At 42.7% G+C, this 26105-nt stretch overlaps 1 protein-coding gene across 1 annotated transcript in view; it reads left to right on the top strand.

Annotated features, from left to right (window-relative positions):
* The window catches only part of LIMCH1 (LIM and calponin homology domains 1), a 273734-nt gene that overhangs the window by 138082 nt on the left and 109547 nt on the right, over positions 1-26105 (top strand). The gene's annotated exons all lie outside the window — the stretch shown is intronic.

Genomic DNA, 26105 nt, shown 5'->3' with positions numbered 1-26105 from the left:
TGGCCTTAATTTCCCGCGGGAGAAATGTGGCTGGATGAGCAGTTGTGGAGAGAAAGGTTCAGCACCCCTCTTCCTCTATTTTAATCCTTATGCCCTGCAGCTTTGCAGCAGACCTGGGTTCTAACATAACGGGTCTAACGCTGTCATGTTAAGAAACATGATGGTGAGAATACAGAGGTTTGGAAATGGAGTCTGTACTCACCACTCATGTTAATATTCCTGAGGAGAAGAAATCAAGCTTCTGAACTGCTATTGGTATATTAATTAAGAACATTAACTGAGAAAAATTGTCAGTGTATATCTTCCTCTGCTCCAACTATTCTACATAATACAACTAAGAAAATAAATATCATAAACTGTGCACTAAGAGGTGTGCCTCCCTGAAGCTTAGATGCCTGATCCATCTGTGGGACATGTCTTTCTTTATCTAGCATAAGATCTTGTTTATTATATAATCTGCAGTTGGCTTGGCATAGCAGTATATAATCGCTAGGGTGAATGAAAAGAAATATGCATGATTCACTGTGTTGTGCCAGAATGGAAATGGCCCCTAGAAAATCAATATTTTTTCACTCCCAAACAAGGGTTGATTTTCTAAACTCTGGAGATTAGTTCTGCCTAAATCTGGAGGTCCACTTTGGAAGGGCTCTGAAAATGTACTTGGAAAAATATGAATGTGTGGTCAGTAAACAAAATCTAGCATCAGTACTTGGTCACTTCTTCTTGATCATGCACTGTTACTAATAAATATTAAACAATTAAAAGAGATTCAATGCATAATGGAGAAGGTGACTGATAGATAATTTGGGATATCTTATATGAGCGGAGCTGAAGTAAGAAGCATTCAAGAAACAGCAGTTTTGAATAGTGGGAAATGTTTATAGATCACATGGTGAAATTATTACAAGGGTATTAAGTGCATACATCTGCAAAATGCTTTATGTAATAAATCAGGAGTTTGAAGATCTTCAAAACATTAGATTCCCCCCCTTCTTGATGGATCACCAAAAAGGATGTGGTGCAAAGAATGAATGATACTAAAAACAAATGGAAGCCTGCAGAGATATCTCTATCTATATGTCTTATTTGCCATATAGCCCTCATCTGTCCTAATGCCATTCTTTGATTATGCACACAAGTATGTGTGGAGACTTATTCCAACTGAATTCTGCTTGGTTTCCCCTAGAGAAACCCTAGCCACTATAGCCCCAAAGACTCACCAAAAGATCTATTCGAAAATATTTATTTGGTTCAGGGATAGAATTTAGACCAGCCTACTTTGTTATTTTAAAGGGTGGGCCCAGCCTACCTAAGGCTTATTATCTTGAGGTATCAATATTTAACTTGTGTTAGCAGAAAACAGGGATGTCAGATTCACTGGGTTTTCATAGGCTCAGTCCCCCAGACTGCATTTCTGCAGTGAGTCGAGCCAGTTTGTGGATTTTCTGGGAATTTAGCACTTTTTTAAAAAAAAAAATCTGCAACGTGCATAAATTTCTGGGCAATTTGTGCAAAGTCGGCTGTAATTTGTGCAAATTGCTCAGAAATTTGTACAAATTGCAGAACCTTCCCCCTAAAAATGCGCCAAAAAGTTCCTGGAGTCCTGGACCTCGCAGCTCGGCTCACAGATGCAAAGTGTCCGTTGGGCCAAAAAAGAACTCAGTTGAGCCAAAAAAGAACTCAGTCGAGCCAAAAAAGAACCAGATTTTCCAGTGAAAGACATCCCTAACAGAAAACAAAATAAATATTTAGAAAATGTAATCACCGCATTTTAAAAATTTGCATTAAAAGTTGCAGTGCTGGCTCCGGGTCTTAGAGGGCCCTTGAGCAAAACACTCTCAATGGCCCCCTTTCCTCAGTGAATCTGCCTTCTTACTGAGATTGTCACCAGCTGCTGTTGCTCCTCATCCTCTTTTTCATCATTACTACCACTTGCTTGTTTGACAGGTAGAGAGCCAGTGAGCAAATAAACAGTAACCTGATTCATATGATCAGAATAAGCCATGGTGGCTTATTTAAATGGTGGTATGTGCCAGGCACATGCCGGGCACAATTTCCATAATCACCCACCCCATGTGGCTTGTTATGTCATCCAGACCCAGGTGGCATGGTTTGTGGGAGGGGGAAATAACCTCCAATAACCCTATAAGAGCCCATTGGTTATTGGAGGGTTCCCCCCCCCCCAACGAGTCATGCTGCTTGGGTTTGGACGACACAACAAAATGTGCCGGAGGTGTTTGTGTGATTATGGAAATTGCAGCCAGCATATGCCTCGATTTAAATAAGCTACAGTGGCTGTGTGCATGCCACGGTGGCTTATTTTGATCATGCGAAAAAGTTCAGTAGCATCTCTTGCTTCTCTTTCTCACCACCACTTGCCTGGGCCAGAGCGAGAGGCAGGTGAACAAGCAGGTTGCAATGCTGAAGAGGAGGAGCAACTCCAGGGTGTTCTTGTCAGTGAGCCCTTGCTCGGGTTTGGGACCTCAGCAAGTTCCTGACCATGCCTACTTTTGGCTCGGCTCTTGGGCTGGCTGCTTAATGCTGAATTTGACATATTGGGTTGGATTAAATTTCTGAATTGACAGTTTGTTCACTTCGATGAAGAGTATGCTAGCAACTTGTTTAATGGCAGCCTGTATTGCATCATCTGTGGGGGATATACCTTCTTCTTGAGTTAGAATTCCACCCCTGCTTTGAGCAGAATAAGGAAGATGGTATACATTTGATCCCCGATGAAGAGCCACAGCTCACAATATGTAGGGGACATTCCTAATAATATTATAGTACCTGCAGGTCCCCGTCCCCCCTGCCCACATATGAGAGTGCTTGCTGCCTCAGGGGCAGCTCTTCTGATTTTTTGGGTAAACACAAGATAAAGCAGACATCACATGAAACCAAGTTCTCCTTTCCTCTTTGCAGCTGTTCCCACTAACAGTACATAGCCTCTCCGATCCATAGGCCCTGTGTAAGGTTTCAGTCTCTGACATCATAGCAGCTTAGCCAGTCTCTTGAGGAGCACCTCTTTTTCCTAGCCCCCTGCTGCTTCTTGAGCTCCACTTTTGTTTTCATATCCATCCTATTCAAACAGTGCTTAATTTCTCAAATAAGAGATGCTGGGGCTCAAATCTGCTTAGAAATCTAACTCTGTGGCCTGGATCCCACTCCTCCTAATTTCAAATGTGAGGGAACTGGCTACATAGGGAGGGTAGTGAAGGAAAATGCTCTGCACATATTCTGACAAGAAGCATGCTGTTGATCACTTCACTCTTTTCTGTTCCGAAACCCTGTCAGTGAAAACAGGAATCCTGGCACAAAAAACTAGTATCCTGCCTGGAGGTTAGTAGCCCTTCATAGAAATAGATAAATTTGTCACTTTCTGTATGGCTGTGTAGTCTCATGGTCTATGATTTGAAAGGAAAAGAGTTTTAATTTGCCCCAAGTAGAAACACTGAAGAAACTGATTCCATTTTGAAAGTGTCCACACTATAGTGAAGTAGTTCATAAAATGAGCAAGTTTGCTATGGGTTAAAGTTAATTACTCTTAGTATACTTCTGAGGCTGTGTATGTGCATGCGCATACAGAGTCCTTACATACTAACTATTTGCAGCGGGACCTGTATAAAGGACTCATGTGATGTTTTGGGTGGTGGGCTGGTGGTGGTGGGCTACACCAGGGGTGAGCAGACTTCAGGCTTGCGGGATCTATTTTGTTTTCAACTAGAATCCTGAGATCCACCAATTGGAGCCTGCTACACCTACAATTAAAGAATTCTGAGCCCAGGAATTTGTTTTGAGTACCAGAACTGAACTGAGTTCACAGTTCGTCTGCACAAAAATCCACTCATAGTCATCCCAAACTTTCTTCAGTTCAGCAGTACAGTTTGGTGGATGGGTTGGGAGTCATTTTGTTGTTGTCATCGTTAAACAATTGTGAGTCAGAAATCCTTGCTGATCTACTTCAAATGATCCAGAGATCTACCAGTAGATCCCGATCTACCTTCTGCCTACCCCTGGGTTACAGTATCAAGAGAACACGTCAGGCATTGAATTTTAGTAGATGTTTTATTTTTGAAACCTAGTATTATAGATATATGTGCCTTCAGATATTGCTCTCGGGCCAAATGCTGACGCTTTGAAGTCACAAGACGGCATTTCTATAGGAAGGCTTTCCCTTTTCCCTCAAATTTCCTTCCTGTCTCTAAATAGTGTCACTGTGAGAAAAAGAATTACTTGTTTCAGGCTTATCTTTTGTTTGACTGGGTTGAGTGGCATTTGTAGCATTACTTTAGTTCCTTACACTATCCCTATGGGAATTCAGACATTTACTTCAGAGGGTGTGTGAAAAAGGAGTCAGAAATAATAGTAGGAAATGGCAAAGGCGAAACTGAGTGGCTGAACTATAGCTGCACTCTGGCTCATGCCTCTCCTTGGCTCTTGGTTTCAGCGCTAATGAAGAAAGTCCTGTATACCACAATATTGGCTTGCAGACATGCCTTTGAAATATTTTCTGTATAGAAATTGGGAAGAAAGTTCTCTATTAAATACTCAAATGTTTTGTAAATGACTGCAACCCTAAAAGAAAGAGAACTGTAGCATAATGGATAACAAAGAACAGTTTCCAGGAAAACTGAACGTTCATTGGATTATTTTCTTAGGAAGCTTATTTTGGCACAGGAATGTACAGGAACTTGATCAAAGACTCGTTATAGGAGTGAGAACTGCCTATCTATTGGAGGCTTATTCTAATATCTGAGCTGATATATAAAATTTCTGTATGGCTTTTGGCTTTATACAGTGAGTCAAAGATACCTGCAGACTCTGTGTGTGTGTGTGTGTGTGTGTGTGTGTGTGTGTAACGTTAAATGCAGTACATTAGTTAAATCCCATTCCTAAATAAGTGGAATTTTTATGTGAAAAAGACAGAGAGCTGTATTTATCATTCATAATAGAATAGATTTACATGACAGAGAAAAAGCTACAAATGTGAAGAATTTGTATGGGTGTAGACACTGGCAAATTATCAGGACTTTATTTTTGTTTTTAAAAGAGCATTATGCTGGCATAAAGCAGAAGTAATTTAGCCACATTTGGAACACCCATTTTTTGCTAATGAATAACAATTTCTTTGATTTTTCTGCAACAATTACACAACCTCACACTATATTTCTTCACACTTTTTCATGGTAACGATTTACATTTTCACTTCACAGTTTCTTCCGTTATTGTTAGTGTTGCTATCTGACCTTCTTCCCTGGTAAACATAGCTATATACGTCAAAAGTATTTCAGACAGGAATTATTTTTTTTCATAATTTTTATTTATTTATTTGCATTTATATCCTGCCTTTTTTCCTGTTGTAAGGAACCCAAGGCAGCTTACATTATCCTCCTCCTCTCCATTTTATCTTCACAACAATAACCTTGTGAGGTAGATTGGGCTGAGAGTCTGTGACTGGCCCAAAGTCACCCAGTGAGCTTCCATAGCTGCGTGGGGACTAGAACCTGGATCTCCCAGCTACCAGTCCAACACTTTCACCAGTACACCACGCTGCCTCTCCACATTGTGGCCACACCACATTGAAAAAGTAAAGTAAAAAACAACAGAATATGATCTGAGCTTACATTGTTTAAATTAATGGACAGAGCAATCCTATGGTCTTTGGGAGATAGTTCCAGGGACCATAGGATATGCTGGATTCCTCCTCCCAAGACTGTAGACACTCCTACAACCCAGGAAGGGGGAATCCAAGATCGGATTGTTTCCCTGGCTCCTCATAGCTGCTGTGGAAAGCACCGTGGTGGCTGCTCTTCTGAGATCGCAACAGTGACCTTGGAAGATCTCAGGGAGGGAGGAAAGAGGGCATTCCGGTGAGTGGGGCAGGAGGGGAAAGGCTAGGACCTGCAGGATCCTACAGCTTCACCATCACCTGTCCCCACCCACTGCTAGTAGGTGAGCTAGACGGGCTCAGAGGCCCATCTAGCTGATTATTTTTTTTTAGGAGGAGGAGCGGGAAGAGGAGGAGCAGGAGCAGGAGACAAAATCGCCTCTGTTGTTCCTTCTACCCTGCCTTAGGTTTACACAGGGCACAGGATAGGTGGAGGGCTCTGATCTCGGAACCATCCATCTATCAGGAGCACAATCCATAAGATCCCATGGTACTTCAGTCCTAATGTCCAATTCCTATTTTTGTTTGTATGAGTTTCTTGGTAGATCTAGATGTCCAATTAAATTATACATTTGACTTAAGGTTTTCTTAATTTGCCCATTACATATCAATATTTCAAACTTAGTGCTCTCTCTAAGTGGACCATAATTCCTCAATAGCTTACTGAGCACATCTAAGCTGCAAAGACTGAAACATTGGACGCCAAAAGGGCATAATTTCCTCAATTATACTTGTATATCTTTTAACTCTCCCACTCCTTTAGCATAGATTTTACTTCGAAGAAACCTATTTCTTCCCATGCTTATATATTACCTAGTAGGGCTTTATTCTCAAATTCTTCTTTATAAAATATAGTAGTAAATGTGTGTTTCCTTCTTTAAAGCTCAAACTACACAGGTGGCAGTCCATGGTTCTTTCCTCTGAGTCAATATCATTATTCCCAAGCTGCTTTTTCATTAGTGCGGTTAAGATATATAGAATATATACAATGGGTAGAGGCTAATATTCAGCTGTAAAGGATTAAACAGCTTCTCTCCAACTATCCTTTCTCCATTCTGACTTGCAGCTTGCCCAGGTTGCTTTGGATTGAAAACCACAGAGGAAAGAATTGTGCAATTCTGTGTAATGTGTCGTTTGGGTCTTCAGTTTCTGTAGTTCTTGGCATCAGATCCCACAGGCATATCTGTGGGTGAAGACAAAAGATGGAATGTTAAACATCTCTCCCAGTGCTTTGCAACAATTGACTGTGGATTCTGTGGTGCAGCGTCTGTCACTGCTAACCAGTTATTTCCTATGGTTGACCCCAGCATTAACCTCTAAAAACTCATCTTGAAATGAAAATCTGTGGGCTGGAACTGTGAAATGTATTTTCGCTCTTTAGATGCTAGAATAATGGTTCAACAGCTATGTTCAACAGCTATGTTATATATGAAGAATAATGGAAGAGAAGGGGTTAATGCACATCCCCTTCCCAAATGAGTTCTATTTTATATGTGTGCAGGACATTTTTTCTCCAAATTGTTCAGGCCTCATCTCACAGATTTATTTTCCATTCCTGTTTTCCTCCCATTTCTATTTGAATTATGGCTCTTGGAGGGACGAAACAGCCTTACAAGCAGAATCCTTTTTCCTGTTCCTAAGTTGAGCCATAAGTTGCATTCATACTCATACCTTTTGTATGAAAAGGGCAAAACTATTCTTGTTTGGTTGGAAACAAAACCTTACCTAATTGTGGGGTCTTTTTTCTTTTAAAGTATTATCTCAGAAGACTAAAGCAGCTGCAAGAGTTAGCACATGCTTTCACCTCTGTGAACTGGAAGAAATATAAGGAAATTTCATTTAAGGGAGGGAAGGAAATTTTAATTAAGTAATTTTTTTTTCAATGGCAGGTTTATAGGGCTGAAGACTTGCTCTATAAAACTTGTTTACCCTGTTCTGCAAACTTCAAATAAAGACTGAAGTCATGCTGATGGAAATGCATTCAGCACCACTGAAATATTCAACAGTTGCTATGATTTAAAAAATGCAGTGTGTAACAAGAGCTGTACCATCAGTATGCAATAAAATGAACCTGCTTTTTGGATGGCCCTACTCTCCAGTAAGGTGGACCTGCTTTCCTGCCATTCTAGCTTATCAAACAAGTACTGAACCAAGAACAAAGGCAGCTTTTTTTAAAGCCTTCACCATTACATGCACAACCTTGGTCCACCTTTCCCATTTTTTTGTCACACCATTAGCAAACAAACAGAAAAACTAGCTGTGTGGAATCCAGGGGGGAAGGGAAACCCAGATGAGTAGTAACAATGATATGGTCTATATTTTCCTGCCACTGCCATTCAAATTGACATTCAAAAATTAAAGACGATATGATATACCAGTGTGACTTCATTTTTTTGTGAATCTAACTTAACCTTTTGACAAGTATTTATCCACTCAAGGTAAATGTTTTGGAAAGATATAGGAATGTAATTGCCCTTATCACCTACCCACTTTCCTCAGTATCTTTTATGTGCCTAAATCCATCTTTGTCTGAAATGGTGCTTTCTGGAGAATTCCTTCCTAGTAATATCTTATCCTTTCAGGTATGTTATTGTCTAGGCCATGATAGGATCCCTGTTGGAACTTTCCATAAAGATTGGGCTTGTGCAGACATATTGCTGGTTCTTGGCTCACCAGTGAACAAACCTGAAGGAAGCCAGTCTTGGGAATGAGTACTTCCTCCCCACAACGCTGGAACAATTTCCCAGCCCCTTAACCATAGTTAATCAATTTGCCCGCACTGGTGTTAACCATGGTTAAAGCTAACAAAGGTCTTCCTAAAGTAGGATCTGAGACCATAGTTCTAAGAAAGGAAGAGGAATTTGCTCCAGGGAGGAGAAATGTCTTTGGGACAGGAGGGCACGTTCCCAAGGCTGGTTCCAGATTTGTTAACTGCAGTTTCCAGGGAGCCACTGTTTGCACTGGCTCATTCTGAAATGGAATTCTCTTTCCCTCTCTTTTTAGCTCTTTATGAATAAGCAACAGCAGAAAAGACTTGTTTAGTAGACCCTTTCCTTACTGTGGCTGCTCCGAGCCCTTTGCTCTTTCTATTCTCCCTTTTTCTTCCCACTTCAGCCTTTGCCAAACAGTGATAGTGGGTTTAAAAATATAAAAACAAAAGCCCCTGACTCTTGGAAGCAGAATAAGTGCAAACTAAGTAGATGCACACAGATAGGCCCAATTTGCATATGGTGGTGGAATTTGGGTTTTCTATGTATAGATCATGTGAAGCCTGGAGCACACACTGCTCTGAATATACTGCCCTGTGCTGAGAAAATAAAATGCCTGCAGTCTGACATATGGTTATGCATACTTAAATCCCATTGATTTAACTAACCTAGTGCTGGATTGTGGCCAGTGTCTTTCACTCTGTTGCTTAGGACTGCGTTTATAGAAACAAATGAGAGAAGAGGGGAATCATTGAGTCATCTGACAGCAGCTGTTTTGAGCAGAAAAGGAGCCTTGTCAGAATAGCTCCTCAAAGCAAATTTTACTTCTCTGTCCCAATAGTTTTTTGTTAATGGATAAGAGCACAGAAAATAACCTTGCAAAGTTACAAGGAGTAAAAATGCCAGAATTTCTTGTAGGTTTATATCCCCCCGACAGCAGGCAGTGTTTTTATTTCTTCACAGGCTGTTAATGTGTGAATCTTTTCATAAGATTTGACTATTAGCAGTTAATGTTATTCTTCATCCAAATTTTTATGTGCCAACAAATACATGATTTCTGTGGGAAGACAGTATCTGTGTATATATGAAACATGAATTAAAAAGGTGAACTAAGACAAAGAGAAGGAACTAGAAGTTGCATTGCCTATCCAACGTTTCTCATTTGTAAGCCTCCTTAACTGTGTCTCCACCGTCTCTCCTGAACTACATTCCTAATTCAGGTGGATGAGATACCATAAAAAGCTTAAAGAGGGAAAGTGAGCAGCCTGGTCTGCCTACTCCCTTACCCTAGGGACAATTCCACCAGTGCTGCTCCTCCATCGAAATTACAGAGGGGAAAAACCCACAGCAACGGTTTGTCTTTGTGATCGTGTCTCTTTAGGGGTGGGTAACCTTAGTCCTATGGGCCAAATCTGGCCTTCCTGGGGTCCCAATCTGGCCCTCTGCGGTTCCACAGCCAGCCACATCCCTTTTCCTGGTTGTATCCCTTTCTCTGACCACCAATCAGTTGGTGGTTTTCCAGGTTTTGCATGTTTTCTTCCCAATCCAAAAGGCTGAAATACCTCTCCTTAGGCATTTAGTAACTGGAAGTAAGCACTTTAAGCTAAAATACATTGGTAATTTTGGTGTTTTGGCCCCACCCCTTTTGCTTTTGGCTTTCCCCACCACTGGAATGTGGCCCCCGAGGCTTCTCTGATATTGAATTTAGCCCTGAGGCTGGAAGAGGTTTCCCACCCCTGCTTTAGACTGTAAGTTTGCAGAGAAGGTCTGTGTTGTGTTTATTGATTGAATGTAAGACACTCTGGGATCCTTTTCGACTGAAGAATGGTATAAAAATGAAATCCATCCATCTTTCCATACCAGAAGCCACACGCCAATCCCCCTACCTGTTCTCACACTCATTGGCATGATCACTATCCCCATCGCTAATTGAAGAGTAGCTATTGGACATGATACTAAAGCAAAGACAGTGTTACTCATGTGCTTCAGCCAAGGTGGCTCAGCCATCTCACTGGATACAATATGAATATAAACAAAATTAATACTAAGAATTGATTGCTACTCTGTATGTTGTGTCACCTGGGAAAAGTAAATGGGCTCAAACACCCATACTTTGATGGGCCCTAGAGAGGGGCAAATAATTGCCATGTCTATGAGACTTGGGAAACACCGGTCAGGAATTAATGCTCACATACTGAAATGAGCAACGATTAGTATAATAACTGTGTGGACACACCACTGGATAACAGTGTAGGGCTTGTGGAAGTACTTAAAGTTTTGGCAAATCAGGATGATTCTGGCAATTTGGTATCATTTTGCTAGTTTTTCTCTATAGTGTTTATGTAAGTATTTGTTACATAGGAATGGAACAAAAACACTGGCACTTTCTTGTATTAATTTGTTAAGGGTGCAATCCTGACACATCATTAGACAGAAAAAACTCCTGCAACACACAGCATTCCCCAGCTAGCTGGGGGTTGTGGGACTTTTTTTCTGTTTAAACATGCATAGGACTGTACCCTGAATGTACAGGCCAAAATCCAACAAAGAGATATGTGTGCATGACAGAAAGAGATCCAGAGCTTTGCTGGCCATTTTCATTATAGCAATTCCCACTGTGGAAGAGCCAAGTCACTTTTCAGTTTACAGAACAGCTGATCTCTTTGACAAGGGGATAATCTACAATGGCCGGGGTATGTGTGGTTCTCTCCTGCACTCTCATGTTTCTTCTTTGTATCTGAGCCTTATTATGCAAATGTGACTAGCTTAAATATTGGGAGAGAATTCAAATATTGGAGAATTTTGTTTAGATAATAAGAGCTTTTGGTTTGGGTAAACAGACTATAAGAAAGAGCTGAGCAGAACAAGTGATAAACACTTAGTTGAAGGCAAAACAACTCACTGATTTATCCTGATCATTTTGGCACTCAGGCCTCCTGAAGGGTCACAGGAAGAGCTTAATGAAGAAAAACATCTGATGGTAGCTGCTGTTGCCGAAGCACTAACAGTATTGTGAAATGCACATCTTGAAATATTCCAAGTTCTGCCTTTGTTCTTAGGTTACCAGTGATTAAATGGGTTATATATTTTTGCTGCTTCTCCAAGTAGTCTTAAGAGCCAGTCCATACATTATGTTTGGCATGGGGTGGCCACCATAAACGTTCTTTCTCAGCTGCAGACGTCTAGCCCATGGATTGTTGACAATGCTTGGAGAGTTTTAAAGCATATGCCAGTGGCTCTCAGGAATATCCCTCAGCAGTGTGGAGACTCTTCATGTGCTAGCAGCAAACCCTGTGGCATGGAGCACTTGTGCAAGAGGCACTGATCTTCGATCAAGAACTCTGGCTCCATCATCTCTACTCCAGTGTAATGGGAGGTGTCTCCACCAGTGATTTACTCCGAGCCAGCAGCATGTTGAGGTCAGTAGGGATACGTGATGTCGTGGACATCCAGCAGCCACCTCGGAGCTGATCAGGGAAAAACCGGATTTCCTGAGACTGCTTAAAGTCTGATTTTTTTCCTTAAGTTGGCTTCTCTGTGGTATAGTTGTTGTGTGCCCCAACCCCTGCATTCACCTCGGGTTTGTCAGCCCTACCCAGGGGTGTGCCTTTCACCGTGACCCCAGTCACGGGCTGTTTCCTGTCTCCCGTCCTGTGTTTCCCAGCACAGACCAATTAGTGTCTGTTCAGATGTTACTCCCATTGTGCCCAATGATGCTTTCCCCCAAATGCACACATTGGAAACAACTATTTCACCCCTCTGTTAAAGCAATCCAGCGCACCAATAGGTTAGGAGGCTTGGGGCTGATTACAAGGCTTCACACCTTCGTTATATAGATCCTGCGGTTAGAAAGAGAGCTGGTTTTCCATCCCTGTGTTCCCCACCCTTCCGCAGCACAAACATATGTCTCTCTACTCAGAATTGACTCCCACCGTGCTGAATGAGGCTTGTCGCCTGAATGCCCACATTGGAATTTACAGAGATCCCCCTAAATTGAATACAGAGTTTAAAGCACTGATTCCCTGAAGCCAAGTGCTTTACTCCATGGCTTGGTTTATTGCCTTAGGAAGTAACTACTTCACACCTTCATTATAGAGATCCTGCAGTTAGAAAGGGGGCTGGTGTCCCATCCCTGTTTCCCCCCCCCTCTTTCCCAGCATAAGCATATGTGTGTCTGCTCAGAAGTAACTTCCATTATGTTCAATGAGGCTTACTCCTGAAATGCAGGTGCATCTGGAGCTTCAGGGGAAAGGAGAAAGCGGGGGAGAGTGGGGGAGAAGCCTCTCTTATTGGTTGAGCAGCCCCTGCCAGTCAAATAACACTCACTCCAACCCCCACCAGGAAGTATGTTCTGTGAAGTGATTTTTACAGGCGTGAAGCCTTTGCTTGTGGAGCCCTGCAAGGACCAAAGCGCAGCAAAGCTGATTCCTTTTAAAAAATCCGGTACTCCTCCATTCACTTCACCTTCCATTGTCATGGAGACATGGTCCTGTTCTTCCAGAAGAGAGAGCTGTTGATGCCTTAATCCTGTTATCTGCTGTTCTTGAGCTTCACTGATGCAGCTGACCAGGAGATGTCAGACCCTGCCATTTGCCTTGCTCAGGCTGAACACTTGCTAACTCAGTGGCTTGTTACGTGACAGGTGGGACCAGTGGTATTTCACTTTGTCTTATTAAACTTTCAGGATCTGTCTTGGGTTTTCAGGCTGAGAAGCTTGCTTTCACAGTAACAACTTACTGTCTATTCAGATCAGTGTATTTCTCGCCTGTGTCAAGTTTTGCATGTGTTCTGTCATAAGTCCATTCTGTTTAAATTCCACATCAGTCTGAATGTTTTTCTTTAAGTAACACTTGAAAACCAAATATATTTTCCTAAAATACGAATTTTGTATTCATTTACCCCTAAAATACAAATTTTTGTATGGATTTTTTGAGCTGAGAATTGCATAGCAAAATTTGGAGAAGTGTGCAATCCGAAGGACAGCTGTTCGGATCCATGTATTAGTTCAGGCATTGTGAAGTGGGTTGGTTCGCTTAAAAACGTGGACCAAACAAAATTCTCAAGTGTCAACTTAACTGCTGCTTGGCTTGAGGTACAGCCTAGTAGACTGTAGCTGCTTGCCTTCTCTATTATGCCTAGAATTGTGTCTTCTGCTTTCCACTCTGATAGGGGGTCTCCCCATGACGATGAGAATAAAGTGTCCACTGGCCCTAAGGCTAATCAGCAGCATATTCAGAATAATCATGTGGTACACTCCAGTACTCTTTGTGCATAGAAGACTAGAAAGGCAGGAGAGATTAGACTAGGGGCATCTCTACGCCAGCCTAATATCCTGCATTTCAAACACGGCTTTCTGCTTCTGTTTTAAATGCAGGATCACAACAACTCCCTTTTTTCATGTGCTTCCTTTCCCCCCACCCCCTTCCCCCTCCTTCTCCCCATATTGGAGTCCTCCATTATCTTTCATTGATCTCCTCCTCTTGCTGCGTTGACTCTTTTCATGGAGGAAACTGAAGCGGAACACAACAGGGTGATTTGATAGCTCATTATCTGTGATCTATTTAAAAACGGAACAAAGGGCATTTAGTGCAGGAAACGCCTTGAATGATCATGGCATCATGTAAAGAGCCCGCAAACTTCCATGAAGGAGCAATCTCAATCGCAGGATAAAAGTTCAGTGTGAAGGAGCCCCAGAACTGAAATGGAGGGATTATTTTATTTATTTATTTTTACATTGGGGAGCTTTTAAATCTGCAGTTCTCTTCCCCCCCCCTTCCCTCCTGTAATCTGAAGTGGAACTATGCCAACAGCCTTGCTTATTCCAAATGTGTAGATCAGCTCCCAGTTTAGGAATGAATGTGGAGTTAAATGTTTTAATTGGGCTCCATAATGTTTTATTGGTGCTTCTATCTGACCCTTCTTGTCTACTTTGTCCTATGCAGATAATATGCTAGCACTGAGTGGATATGTAAGGACTTGACTTGTTTTGTTTTTCAAATTTTGCTCTGATTTTGTTGAAGTACATCCTGTGAGATCCAAAAGCACAAATCTATTTCTTAAAAATACAGCTTCAGCTATTAACTTATCTCTGATCATTATTTGTTCGTTGTAATACCTTGATAATGTTGTAATGTAAACCCAAGTGTGGTTTATCTAGTAGTGGGTGTAGCTCTTGCCACCTTCTTGGTCACCATTGTATGTGCTTTCTGCTCTCTCCTGCCAGTAAGGCTGGATCAGTTTGAATTGGTGGTTTTGTTCCGGTTGGCCTCAAATGCTCGTTTGTCCATAGTTTTTATCTAATCATAAATTAAGCACTTAATTTTTCATGAATGCCATTCCACAATCTCTTGAGTAGTCTCCCTGTTATTTAATTCTTGCTTTAGACTTACGACCTGGATTGACGATCTTACAAAGATCTAGATTTTGACATGGTTTTTAGGAACTGTTTAGCTGAGGCTTCTCGGGAGAAGATCATAATGCCTTGGAATGTTTTCCTTGAAAAGACAAAAACAAAAATAGGGGGTGACAGTAAAAACGTGTGTTCTTTGTTCCACAGGAAAAGACTTGTGTAAGCAAATCTGCAGTACAAAAAATATTTTTAAAATCTTGATAAGTCATAAATCACCATTCAGTTGTATTTTTTTTCTTTTTTTACATATTATGCTGGTGGTTTTAGAAGGCGCATAGGAAGATATAATCCTTGTTGTGTCGAATTTAAAATTGCAGTTAGATTAAAGGCTTAACCAAAAATATTGGGACATATTTGGGAATGATTTGTGTAAGTGTGTGTGTAGAGAGAATTTTTTCCCATAGCAGAATACATAGTGAGAAGAATTCAGCAGAACTCCTGTTTCTATACCCTCGTGTAACAAACCGGTTATGTCTGCATCTCTAACCTTGTGAGGTAGGATCGGCTGCAAGTCACCCTTTGTTTATATTCCTCAGAGGTAGTGTGGCCACCTTATTAATTAATAACTCTGATTTAATATTTAATACTTCATAACTTATAATAAGAATATGTGGGAATCCAGGCTTATTGGCAGTTATATATGGAGAAGGATAGGCTTCTTTTCCAGAGCTTCTTTTAAATTCCTTAAAACCAGGTCAGCGTGTTTGCCAAGCAGTCCAGGGCATACGTGAAGCCATCCTTCAGACTAGGCAAAGAACTAAATCCAGTATATTTATTAAAGAAACAAGCAGAGAAAAATTACGAAAGAATCAGTTGCTTTTAAAAATAAAACATATTAGCTAACTAAGGGCATAATAGCTAACTAATTAGCTAACTAATTAGCTAACTAAGGGCATAATCGTATAGGAATATAAGCCTTGAAGCCTTACAGTCATCCAATGCAGAATGGGAGGAGCGGTGGGAGGGAAGTAGGCTGGGGAAGCCTGAGGATACGGTGTAAGCTGGCCTGCTAGTCCCCTCCCCGCCCACCAGCATGTCTCCTTTCCCTCTTCGCGGGCATGGTTCTCTCCGCGCCTGCTGTGAAGAGGAGGGGGAGGGGCAGGGAGCTTGGATTCCTGGCTCAGAGGTCAGATCACTGTCTCCAACCTCGGATCCAGGAATCTGAACTAACCAATGGTCCCCCAGACTCTGTCTAAGGGCCTGTCAAGGGCTCCTTGGCGGCCTCTTTCAGTCTAATCCAGTAGCCAAGTCCAGACACAGACAAAGGGATTCTTTTCAAAGCTTTATTCCTCTTTTACAACTTAACAACTCTACTGGCTACAACAACTAGCTATGAGCAGCAGAGTACCTATGCCCTAAGTGGGAACAGTTGGTCCCCGTTTGAAGGAGAATCACTGGCAGACCCTGAACTTATGGGCTAGGGAGAGTCCCTCCCCTTTTCCCTTGGATCCTCTGGGCGCAACCGTTGTTTGCACGCCAACCGGGCACTATGCCTCCTTTCCATGCCCTCCATTTGGCGCCGCTCCCTGCGTCAGTGTCGCGCATCCAGCAAGTCTTCTTCCCGCGCTCTCTCACTCCTGGGACTGCTGTCTATGCTAGGAATGCCAGTGGGAGGAATCTCTGCCAGCTGTTGGCCCTGGGAAGGATGAACACGCTCCCCTCCCAGGAGCGACTGCTCTTCCTCAGAATCAGAACTACTCTGGGATTCTATTGGCTCAGTGTCCACCCTGACAGGGCCATAGGATTGCTCTCAAAATACCTGTCAGGATCCTAAGAGTAGCTCACTGAAACAGTTTCTGATGTGTACCTGTCCATCCCTGGGACTCCAGAGTGGAAGAGGCTTGCCTTTGCCATGACTTGAGCACAGGGGAGCTCATGGCAAATCTGACTGAACCCAGTTTAGAGTCTCCTCTCCTCTCTTCTCTTCTCTTATTATTGTTTTTACTCTAATGTAAATGGAAGGGACCCTAGTATGGGCAATAGGGGGCTTTAACCATTCCATCTCCACTGTGATCCCAATCCATATCAGGCCCCTGTGCTTGCAATTTATAGTGGAAAATACTGACCCATTTGGTTTAATGGATCTGAGTTCAAAAGTAGGCCTTCCCTGTGGGTACAAGTAACTGGGTCTGAAAGCAGAATGCACTGTTTGTGGGCATGATCAGATTTGTTTCTGTCCATTGTATATATTTGTACAAAATGCAGCATATCCAACATATTAATGAGCACTGACCAAAATCTAGTTTCTTTGCTATAAAACACTTTGAACTGATCTTTGGATAGTAGTTGTTTTTATTGTATTTTATTAAAGCATTTCTTAGCCTTTCAAGACTGCAGTCTTCCCAAGGTGCTTTATGATATAAAACATACAATTCTGTATCAGTATAATAGCTTTATAAAAACATAAATAGATTTTAAACAAATTTAAGAATGAACCAGTTAAATTCAAAACTTAAATAGCTTATTTAGGTTGTAACATGTCTACATTTCCACCTAATGTAATTTTTTTTAAAATGTTGCTGAACAAGACCCTGAAGTTGTTTATTGAAAGGCTTTCCTTAGTTTTTGTTTTATATAACGCTGGCACAAGAAACTGCAAAGCCATGAATGGAAAACATTTAAATTCTGGGTATCCCACAACAGCACATTTTTTGTTTGGTTTAGTCAAACAAACTGAGATTATTAGAGATTATAGAAACATATCCTTTGGCCACGTAAGAAGTAGATGTTTAATTTTAAAAGAGGAAAGGAATTTGTTGCTCTTCGCTTTGAGAGGTCATGAACTTGAGTAGGAATGAACTTCTTTTGGCAGCTGTAGCTATTTTGTTGCTTGCCTTTTGGGAATACAGATTTGGGATGGGCGTGATGTCTACTGCTGGGCCTTTGGCCCTCACGTGCAGGACTTGCTGCTTTTGAGATCCAGCTACAGTCTGTGGACAGTGGATACTCTTGAAGGTGAGCTGTGCTTGCCATCTGACTTCGTGGTTCTCTGGCATGGTAGCCCTCCTCATGTCAGCGTTCTCATTGCTGAGGAGGACACTGGTGATGGCCAATGGTTCCAGTTTATTGGCTTTAAATGAAAGATAACGTTGATTGATTTGACAGGGGGGAAGAAAGCATGAGACGAGGAAGAAAAATGGATGGCTATAGTAGCATTAATAGCAGCCCCATGTTTACAAGAGGCTTTGTTAGGCTTGCCAGCTGGCGATGCAGTTTGCTTTCAAGTATTTCATGTGTTCATTCTCATGTTGAAATGTCTGTTTCTTTTGGGGACTTTACAACTGTAGTATTAAAAATGGGGAAGAGAATTCCATGTTATTCGGCTGCTTGGGTTCATTGCCTTGTCTCTGATGTTCTAAGTTCCCCATCCGCTCCTTTATACATGACTGTGGCCACAGGTGTTATGCCTCACCAGACCCAAGCTCCTCCTCAGATGAAGACCCTGATGTCACAGTGTCAGAAGACTCTGTAGGCCCCCCTGGCACCAGCACTACCCCAGACACTTCCAGCATCTCAGCAGCAGCTACGCCAGGCTCGTCTGCAGCAGAGGACCTGGAGGGACCTGTGGATGGGGTCCCTGCCTCACCTGCAGCTGTTGCCTTGCAGAATGGGAGGAATGGGGGAAATCAGCCTAGCTCCCAGCCCCAGGGAACACTGGCATTAGAAGGAACAGGTGCAGGCAGCCACCTGTTGACAGAATGTGTGTCTCCATGCCCAGCAGGACTGGGATCCTCAAGCGTAAGCACTCTCCTTGGGAGTAGGGAACAGGGAAGGCTGGACTAACCAGTTTCATCTGGGCCTGGGCAGAGTCTGGGAGACCAGGCTACATAAGCTCCCAGTTGAGGTTTGTTGGCTGTTTGAACCGCACAGGTCTTTAGCTCTGTGCCATCCTGCTTCTTGTTCCTGCCCTGACTGACCCCTGGACCACAGCTGATACCTTGATTGATTAATTGAATTTCTATATCATCCAATAACCACAGCCCTTTGGGCAGTTCAGAAAAAATACAACAGTGCTGGAAACGGATACAGAAGCAGGCCTAAGCCATGGTCTGGCAGTGGAAGCAGTCAAGAGTGACTGTACAGAGGAAGGCTAGGAGCCTGGCTTGTTGCCGTAGATGGAGATTGATCTGCTCATGGACTGTCCATGAAAACTTGATTTTGTGCTGGAGAACTGGAAGGCCTTAAAGATCGAGGGTCCTCACCTATGCTCCTGGAATCCTGCCTACCCTTGGACTGCTCCACTCTGTGTGTGTGTGTGTGTGTGTGTGTTTAAGAAAGTTCTCACTCGCTTTTCACTATAAAATAATCCCAGTGTGGGGTACAAGCAATAAAGCACAGTAAAATAATCCAGCATTAACCCCAAACCCCCATAATTGAACAGGGGAGAACAGATAACAGATAAAAAACAGTTCACACAATGCAAGAAAAGAGCAAGCAGGAAAATTCAGTCAAAAGCCTGGGTACAGAGAGCTTCGACTATTGGGTGGTATAGAAATGAAATGAAATGAAATAAATAAATAACAAAACAAAAAAAACACAAATAGGTCTTTAGCTAGTGCTGAATGCTTGTAAGACTTGAAGCTGCCTATATATGGTGGGAGAAAGAGTTCCACAACTGGGGGGGCCTGTATCGAGAACGCCCCCTCTTGGCTTGCCGCATATCAAACTCTAAGCAAACGTGGCACCGCAAGCGGGCATCCCCACTGATCTTAATATTCAGGCAGGTACAGAAGGCAGTAGGCACTCCATCAGGTATCCAAGTCCTAAGCCATGTAGGGCTTACATGTCAGCATAGGCACCTTGAATTTGGCTCTGCAGTTTATCGGCAACCAGTGCAACTGTTTCAGAACTGGTGTAATATGTTCCAGGTAGACTGTCCCATTCAGCAGCCTAGCCGTGGCACTTTGCACTAGCTGCAGCTTCGGTGCCAGCCTCACAGGCAACCCCATGTAAAGCACATTGCCATCATCCGGTCTGGACATTACCAGTGCATGGATCACTGAGGCCAGGCTATCCCTGTCCTGGAACAGCTGTGGCTGAAGTACCAACCAAAGTTAGAAGGAGGCCACTTGGGAAAGCCACTTGTGCCTACATAGACAGTGATGAGTCTAGGAGCTCCCCCAGGCTACCTCAGCTTCACCTCACAACCCTGCTATTCAACCACACCTATTTTTGGACTGCCATGGCATGCTTGACTTCAGTTTCTCAAGACCATGCCTTCCTGGATTGCCCTGTAACTCTCTGGGGCTGGACCAACCTCCTGTCCAGTGGTCTGGCTTCCCCCTCACCTCTTGCTCAGGACCAGACCACAGCTGGAGATCCTGGGAACTGCTTACCGGTGCCGTCATCTCACCCACTGTGACAATGTTTGGAAGCTACCCCCGGAGGTGGAGAACAACTGTGTGAGTGCTTTCCACTCACTTGTTCCCCATCTTGGAAGAATGATTACGTTTGGTCAGGAGGACCAGTGTGATGGTTCTGGGTTTCTAAATAGTGCCACATGTTTCAGTGATTCCCCCCGCCCCCCACAGATTAAAAAAAAGCTACTGGGTACACAGAAACTAGCCTAGCTTTCTTCCCAACCTGCAGGACAGTACTGTTGTAAATAATTAAACCTGTATCTACTTTTCATTCACTTATTAGGTTGGTTTTGAACAACAAATTATCTAAACCAGACCACTCTAATCTGGTTGTAAGAAAGTACCAACAGACAGTAGCACTCTCTCCCTGCGCCCCCAACATATGCAGGAAACAAATTTCATATGGAAATATCTTAGAAGAATGCTCTTATGAATAGGAAGCCAGGCTTGTAAATGCACTGTAGGCTACTTGGGGAAGTTGGAGGAACCATACATATTACATCAAAGGGAGGACATGATTTCCGTATTGTAAGGGAAAAACTGGAGGCTAAAATTTCAGGGTCCCTGGTATTGGGCACCTAGGCACACCTACTTTAAACAACCTCAGTTTGGCCCTGATGTGGTAGGTGAGGTTCCTTTGGGGACTGAGACCAGAGTGTTCACATTCACCCAGATTTACTTAAATTCTATGAATAAGGATTAAAACAACGACATAATCTAAATGCATTTATTAAAGAAAGATAAAGCAAAGTTTAACAAGCACACAAACCTTCCATGCAGCAACAAAGCAAAAGTAAGACATACTCACAAAGTGCTCCTTTACCATGAAGAGTGAAGGGACTCTCTACCACTCCGAACCCTGGCTTCAACCATGGCCTATAACATAGACCACAGTGTAGCAGGCTCAGCCCAGAGTAAGGAAAGAAGATCCAGATCTTTTCCATGTACCCCATTATATACCCTCTCAAAGTGTCCTCCCCTCTAATACATACTCCAAAACCTTTACAACTATTGGTCCATGTCATCCCATACATCACATCTCATGACATATTTCCTAAATATTTCCTCCTACCTCTTGTTTACTGTAAAACAGGTCTAAGTTCTCCTTTTATGTGGTCAATAGCTCCTTTTTTCTTCTGTTTATTTCCAGACAGGGGAATCCCAAACCACAAAGTGTTCTTTTCTATGACCCCTTACTTTTTAGTGGTCTCTTATCAGCATCTAGCATGCTTTTAATATAGTAGATCTTACTCCTTTACTTGCCCTATTGCCCATTAGCTTTAACCCCCGCCCCATATTGTACTCAAATGTAAATTACAAGGCCCAAGAAAATCCTTACAGTATCACTTGAGACAGTGTGACTGTGGTGTAGTAACAGCATGTCGGACTTGAACAGGAAACTCTGCCTTTGAAGCTACAAAATGTACAGGGTACCCTTGTGTGTCAGACAGAGTGGGTGTGAGGAGAAAACTGAAGTAACCCATGTATAGAGTTCCTTGGATGAAGGGTGGGATGCAAATGTAACTAAAAGGTTGTGGATTTTTTTTCTTCAATTGGAATTAATGTAGATGTCATCCGGAATACCACATGTATTGTGGTGTGTGGAGGGGGGAGATGAATAAAGTTTCCTTTCTGGAAGAACGAATCGTTCCTCTTCGCTTTTGGCTTCCCTTCTCCTCTGCCTTCTGGACTGTGGGCTGAATTCAGTGAATATGGAGCTCTCTAAAATTTCAGGCAAGAATATTTGTAGTGAGACTGGCAGTGACTGCAAACCCTGTGTGTGTGTGTGCTGATGTTGGCATGCCAAATGCCATAGCAATTAGTGAACTGATCACTGCACACTGAAATAATAAAGACTGCAACTCTTGCGAAACTGTAGAAGTACAAAACAATGAGGTCGAAAAGGAATAGAAGAGTTTAGGATGAGGAATAGTTTTCCTCAGTAATAAGTCCCTGGCTTCACAAAAAGGTAGATGAGACTTGAAGAAGAGCTAACGTTTGTCTTCCCCCAGTTCTCTTTCTATCCTTACGTTAAATAGATTGCTTACATTAAAGAGAATGTGGGTTAAAACTAAAATATCACAAACTTATCTTGTATCATTCTGTTAAGTCAAATTCTATTACTACTGATGGTTGGTGATGACACAAAGATCTAAAAGCCCTAAAAACAGTTCTTAACATGTCTGGGAGAATAAAAAAAGTCCTGATGCTGAAAAAGCCATAATGAAGGCATCAGGTGAGCCTTTCAGGGAGAGCATTCCACAGACATGGCGCCATCATTGAAAATATCCTTTCACTTGTAGCCACCCACTTTACCTCATTTGATATGGTCATGTGGAGAAGGTTCTTCGGATCCAGATATGTAAATGTAGGAAGAGATAATCTTTCAGGTAACCTGTCCTCAAGCCATTTAGGGCTTTTTAAACCAGCACTCTTAACTGGGCCTGTAAAAGGATTTACGGCTACTACCAATGGCAAAGTACTAGCATAATGTGTTATATTGGCTAGTTCCCATTAACAATCTATTTTGGACTAGCTGAAGTTTCTCGACTATTTTCAAAGGCAGCCCCACATATAACACATTGCAGTAATCCAGTCGGGAGGTTACTAGAGCATGAATAATTGTCACAAGGCACTGTCCTGGTAGGGTCATAGCTCACCTAGTGAACTTTATGGCTGAGTGGGAAATTAAACCCAGGTCTCTCTACTGCTAGGCGAACACTCCAACCACTACGTCATGCTGGCCACAAATTCATAGGTTAATGAGGAAATCATGGGGGAGCAGCAGAAGGCAGTGGAAACATAAGTCCCAAAGAAGTGTCGGCTCAGTTCAGGTTCTTGCCCGCCCCCTGCATCAGCAAGTGATGACTTGCACAGATCAAACACCACAAAGAACCAAGAATTTCGGTAATTTCATGCCTGCCTCCAGACTTTTTCCAGAAAGCAGTTGTTGCTCTGGATGCTCATGTTCCTGCAGCTTGAAGGATATAAAGGTAACAAAGCCAAATCTGTTCACCTGTCTAACCAAGTTCCAGTTGATTAATACAGCTGTGCTATTAACTCTTGAAATGCTCTCCTGCAAAGGACAGGAGAAATAATATTTGGCATATATATATGTATGCTGATACCAGAGTCAGGGGGGGTTGTTCTCATGGACAATTTGCTGCGAATTGGGAGCATTTGGAGGTCGTTGGCGGCAGATGACGTTGTGGCAAAACTGAAGCCATCCCAGGCTTTGCGGTGGAAAATCCATATTTTCTGAGACTACTTATACTCTGTTTTTTCCCCTTTAATTCGGGTCCTCTATGCTTCTAGTGCTGTGTGCTTCTATTCTCCACACCTGCTTTGGCATGATAGCCCTGCCCAGGGGTGTGTCAAGGTGTGTTTCCCTTGTCTGTATTTCCCCAAGGTTTCCGCCACTTTGCAGCCAGGCACTCCGGAGTTCTAGTATTTATTTCTCCTCACTTCACTTCGCCAGTCATTGCAGTTGCTTTTTATCTTCTTCACTACATCAGCCACCCTGCATACCTAGGTGACCTCTCTTTAGGGCCCCCCAATTTATTTATTTTTTTATAAACCAATTGTGCATTTGTCAGGGCTTTGCCGGCATTTAGCACTAACTAGTGCTGCTTTTAGCAGCAGGGACCCGCGATTGGCTGAGCCCAGCTACAGGGAAAGAAAACCAGAGCAAACCTCCCTTCTGTGCATGTTTACTCAGAAGTAAGAAATAAATTTCGCTCCCCTGCAATGAATCTTTAACAGATCTCAATGCATACAGAGCGATGGTAAATTGTTAAAGTGTGTAAAGAGTTAAAGGCTGGCTTTAGTAACTAAAAGCTAATAGGCTTTTACTGGACTCCTTCTTCAGGGAGGGTCCTCTGGACCCAACTTCTGACATGCAGCCAGTCCAGTGGACTGCCACTTACTGCCTCTCAACTCCACCCGCTTAACCCTGTGGCGGACTCTGGGATATGTCAATTCTGGTGCTCTCTCCCCCTCCGACAAAGGCTGAGTTCCCATGAGGAGGAAGGGGAAGATGGTCTCCGAACCTGGGCCTCCTGTTCAACAAGCTCCTGGGAAGATTCATCCCTGACTTCTGGAGTCTTGAGGAATTTCCTCCATCACACTCCGTCTCGACTGGGCTTCTTCTAGCTCAGTATTTGAATCTAACCCAGAATCTGAAACCAAACTCAGAAATGCGTACAGCAACCTTGCAAAGGATGACAGTATTATTATTACCATATTGCAGATGGGAGGGTAAGATTTATCAAGGCAATTGGCTTGGAGATAGATGCATTTTGCACTCCAAGTTGAAATGGTTTGGCATCAGAAGTGGTGTACAGTCACAAGCAACCCTGCTCTGATTTATGCATGGAGACCATAAAAGTTGAACCATTCAACTGATCATTACTGCTTCACATTATTACAGAGATCATGAAGCTAAGTCACACTGTGAAGTCATGGCTGAGCCACATGAAAATGATCTGTGGTGAAATGGTCTAACCCACATAGATTAATATTAGTGGAGCCCTCTGTTGTATTCCCAGTGCTTGCTTCTCTTCCTCCACCATCTCCAGACTCAAAGGTTGTTGGGGAAATTTCCTCCAGTCTCTTCACTTCACATAATAGTATTTTTAAAAGACCTTTGTAGGTGTGGCTGTGTCCAATGTTACCTTTCCCTTACGGTGCAATCTTATCCATGTTTAGGTAAAAAAAAGGCCTACAACTCCCAGCATGCCCCAGCCAGTTTTTTCCTGTCTAAACTTGCATAGGATTGCGCTCTTAGTGGGGTGGTTAGGCTCTGGACTAGGGAAGTGGCTGGGAAGTGACTGAAGATGTACGCATCTGTGCAGTGGTCAAATAGTTAATCATGAGTCTGAAAAAATATGTTCCTGGTTCCCTGCCATACCTGGCTAGAAGGGTTCTGCCTAGAAATGTCAGCCTAGTGGCTTGAGGCACTTGGAATCCCCACCCTGGCCAGCCATGGTACAGTTGGGTTGGAAGCCAATGCCTGATTCCCAGACAAATTCATGGAGGAGAAGACTATCAGTGGCAGCTAACCATTGGAGCTCTGTGCTTCCCCCAGAGCAGGTATGCCTCTGGCGAGAGGGCTGTGGTGGACTTCCCATAGGTATCTGATTGGTCATGGTGGGAAACAGGATGATGGACTCGATAGGCCTTTGGTTTGAACCACCAGGGCTCTTGTGTACACTGCTCCCAGTTTGTGTCTTTATAAGGACATAAACCATCATGTCCTTTTTGTTGTTGTTTATTTGTTGGTCCTTTTGTGCACTATGGGACCTGACAGAACTACAGAGCTTTGCGTGCACCTGACTCCTTTCTGTTCCATTGCTAATTGTGCAGACCCTGTATGTTTGTGGTTTGCTAGATAGCAACTCCCATGTGTAAGTAAGTGCCACTGAAAGCAGTGAGACTTACTTTTCAACAGCGTGTTCAGTGTCAGGGAGTATTAAAACCAAACAAGCAAACCACATGTGTGACTTGAAACTCCTGCAATATGCTTGACAAGTCATTGTTATCATTGGCCAGTTGCGACATTTCAGTTGCTTGAATCATAAAGTATTTCAATAATTTTTTTTTAAAAAAAGAATATGGTATAAGAAAGAACATGTGAAACAAATATCATTGCTGTGCCTTTGACCTGTAATTACCCTGGTTTGGCCCAATTTTCAGGGTTAACAATAACATTGTGTAAAGGACTGAATGGGTCTTTGCTTGTTTATTGGTGATGAGAATCTTGATCTTTGGTTTCTCACTTACCACCACATAGTTTTATGGGTGTATGTCACAGTTCATGTGTTTTTTAGATAAACTTCTCTCTCTCTTTCTTTCTCTCTCTTGAACGACAAGAACTTGTGAACCCTTTCAGTGATTGATGGAAATGATGCATCACAGTTCATATCTCAAACCTTTCACATGTTGATTTTATTACATAACAAAGC

This window comes from Heloderma suspectum, chromosome 5, assembly GCF_057233095.1.
Source record: "Heloderma suspectum isolate Gila_16-S chromosome 5, 16-S_ref, whole genome shotgun sequence".
Taxonomy (NCBI): Eukaryota; Metazoa; Chordata; class Lepidosauria; order Squamata; family Helodermatidae; genus Heloderma; species Heloderma suspectum.
The sequence above is the reverse complement of the archived record's forward strand: the minus strand, read 5'-3'. Positions and strand labels throughout refer to the sequence as shown.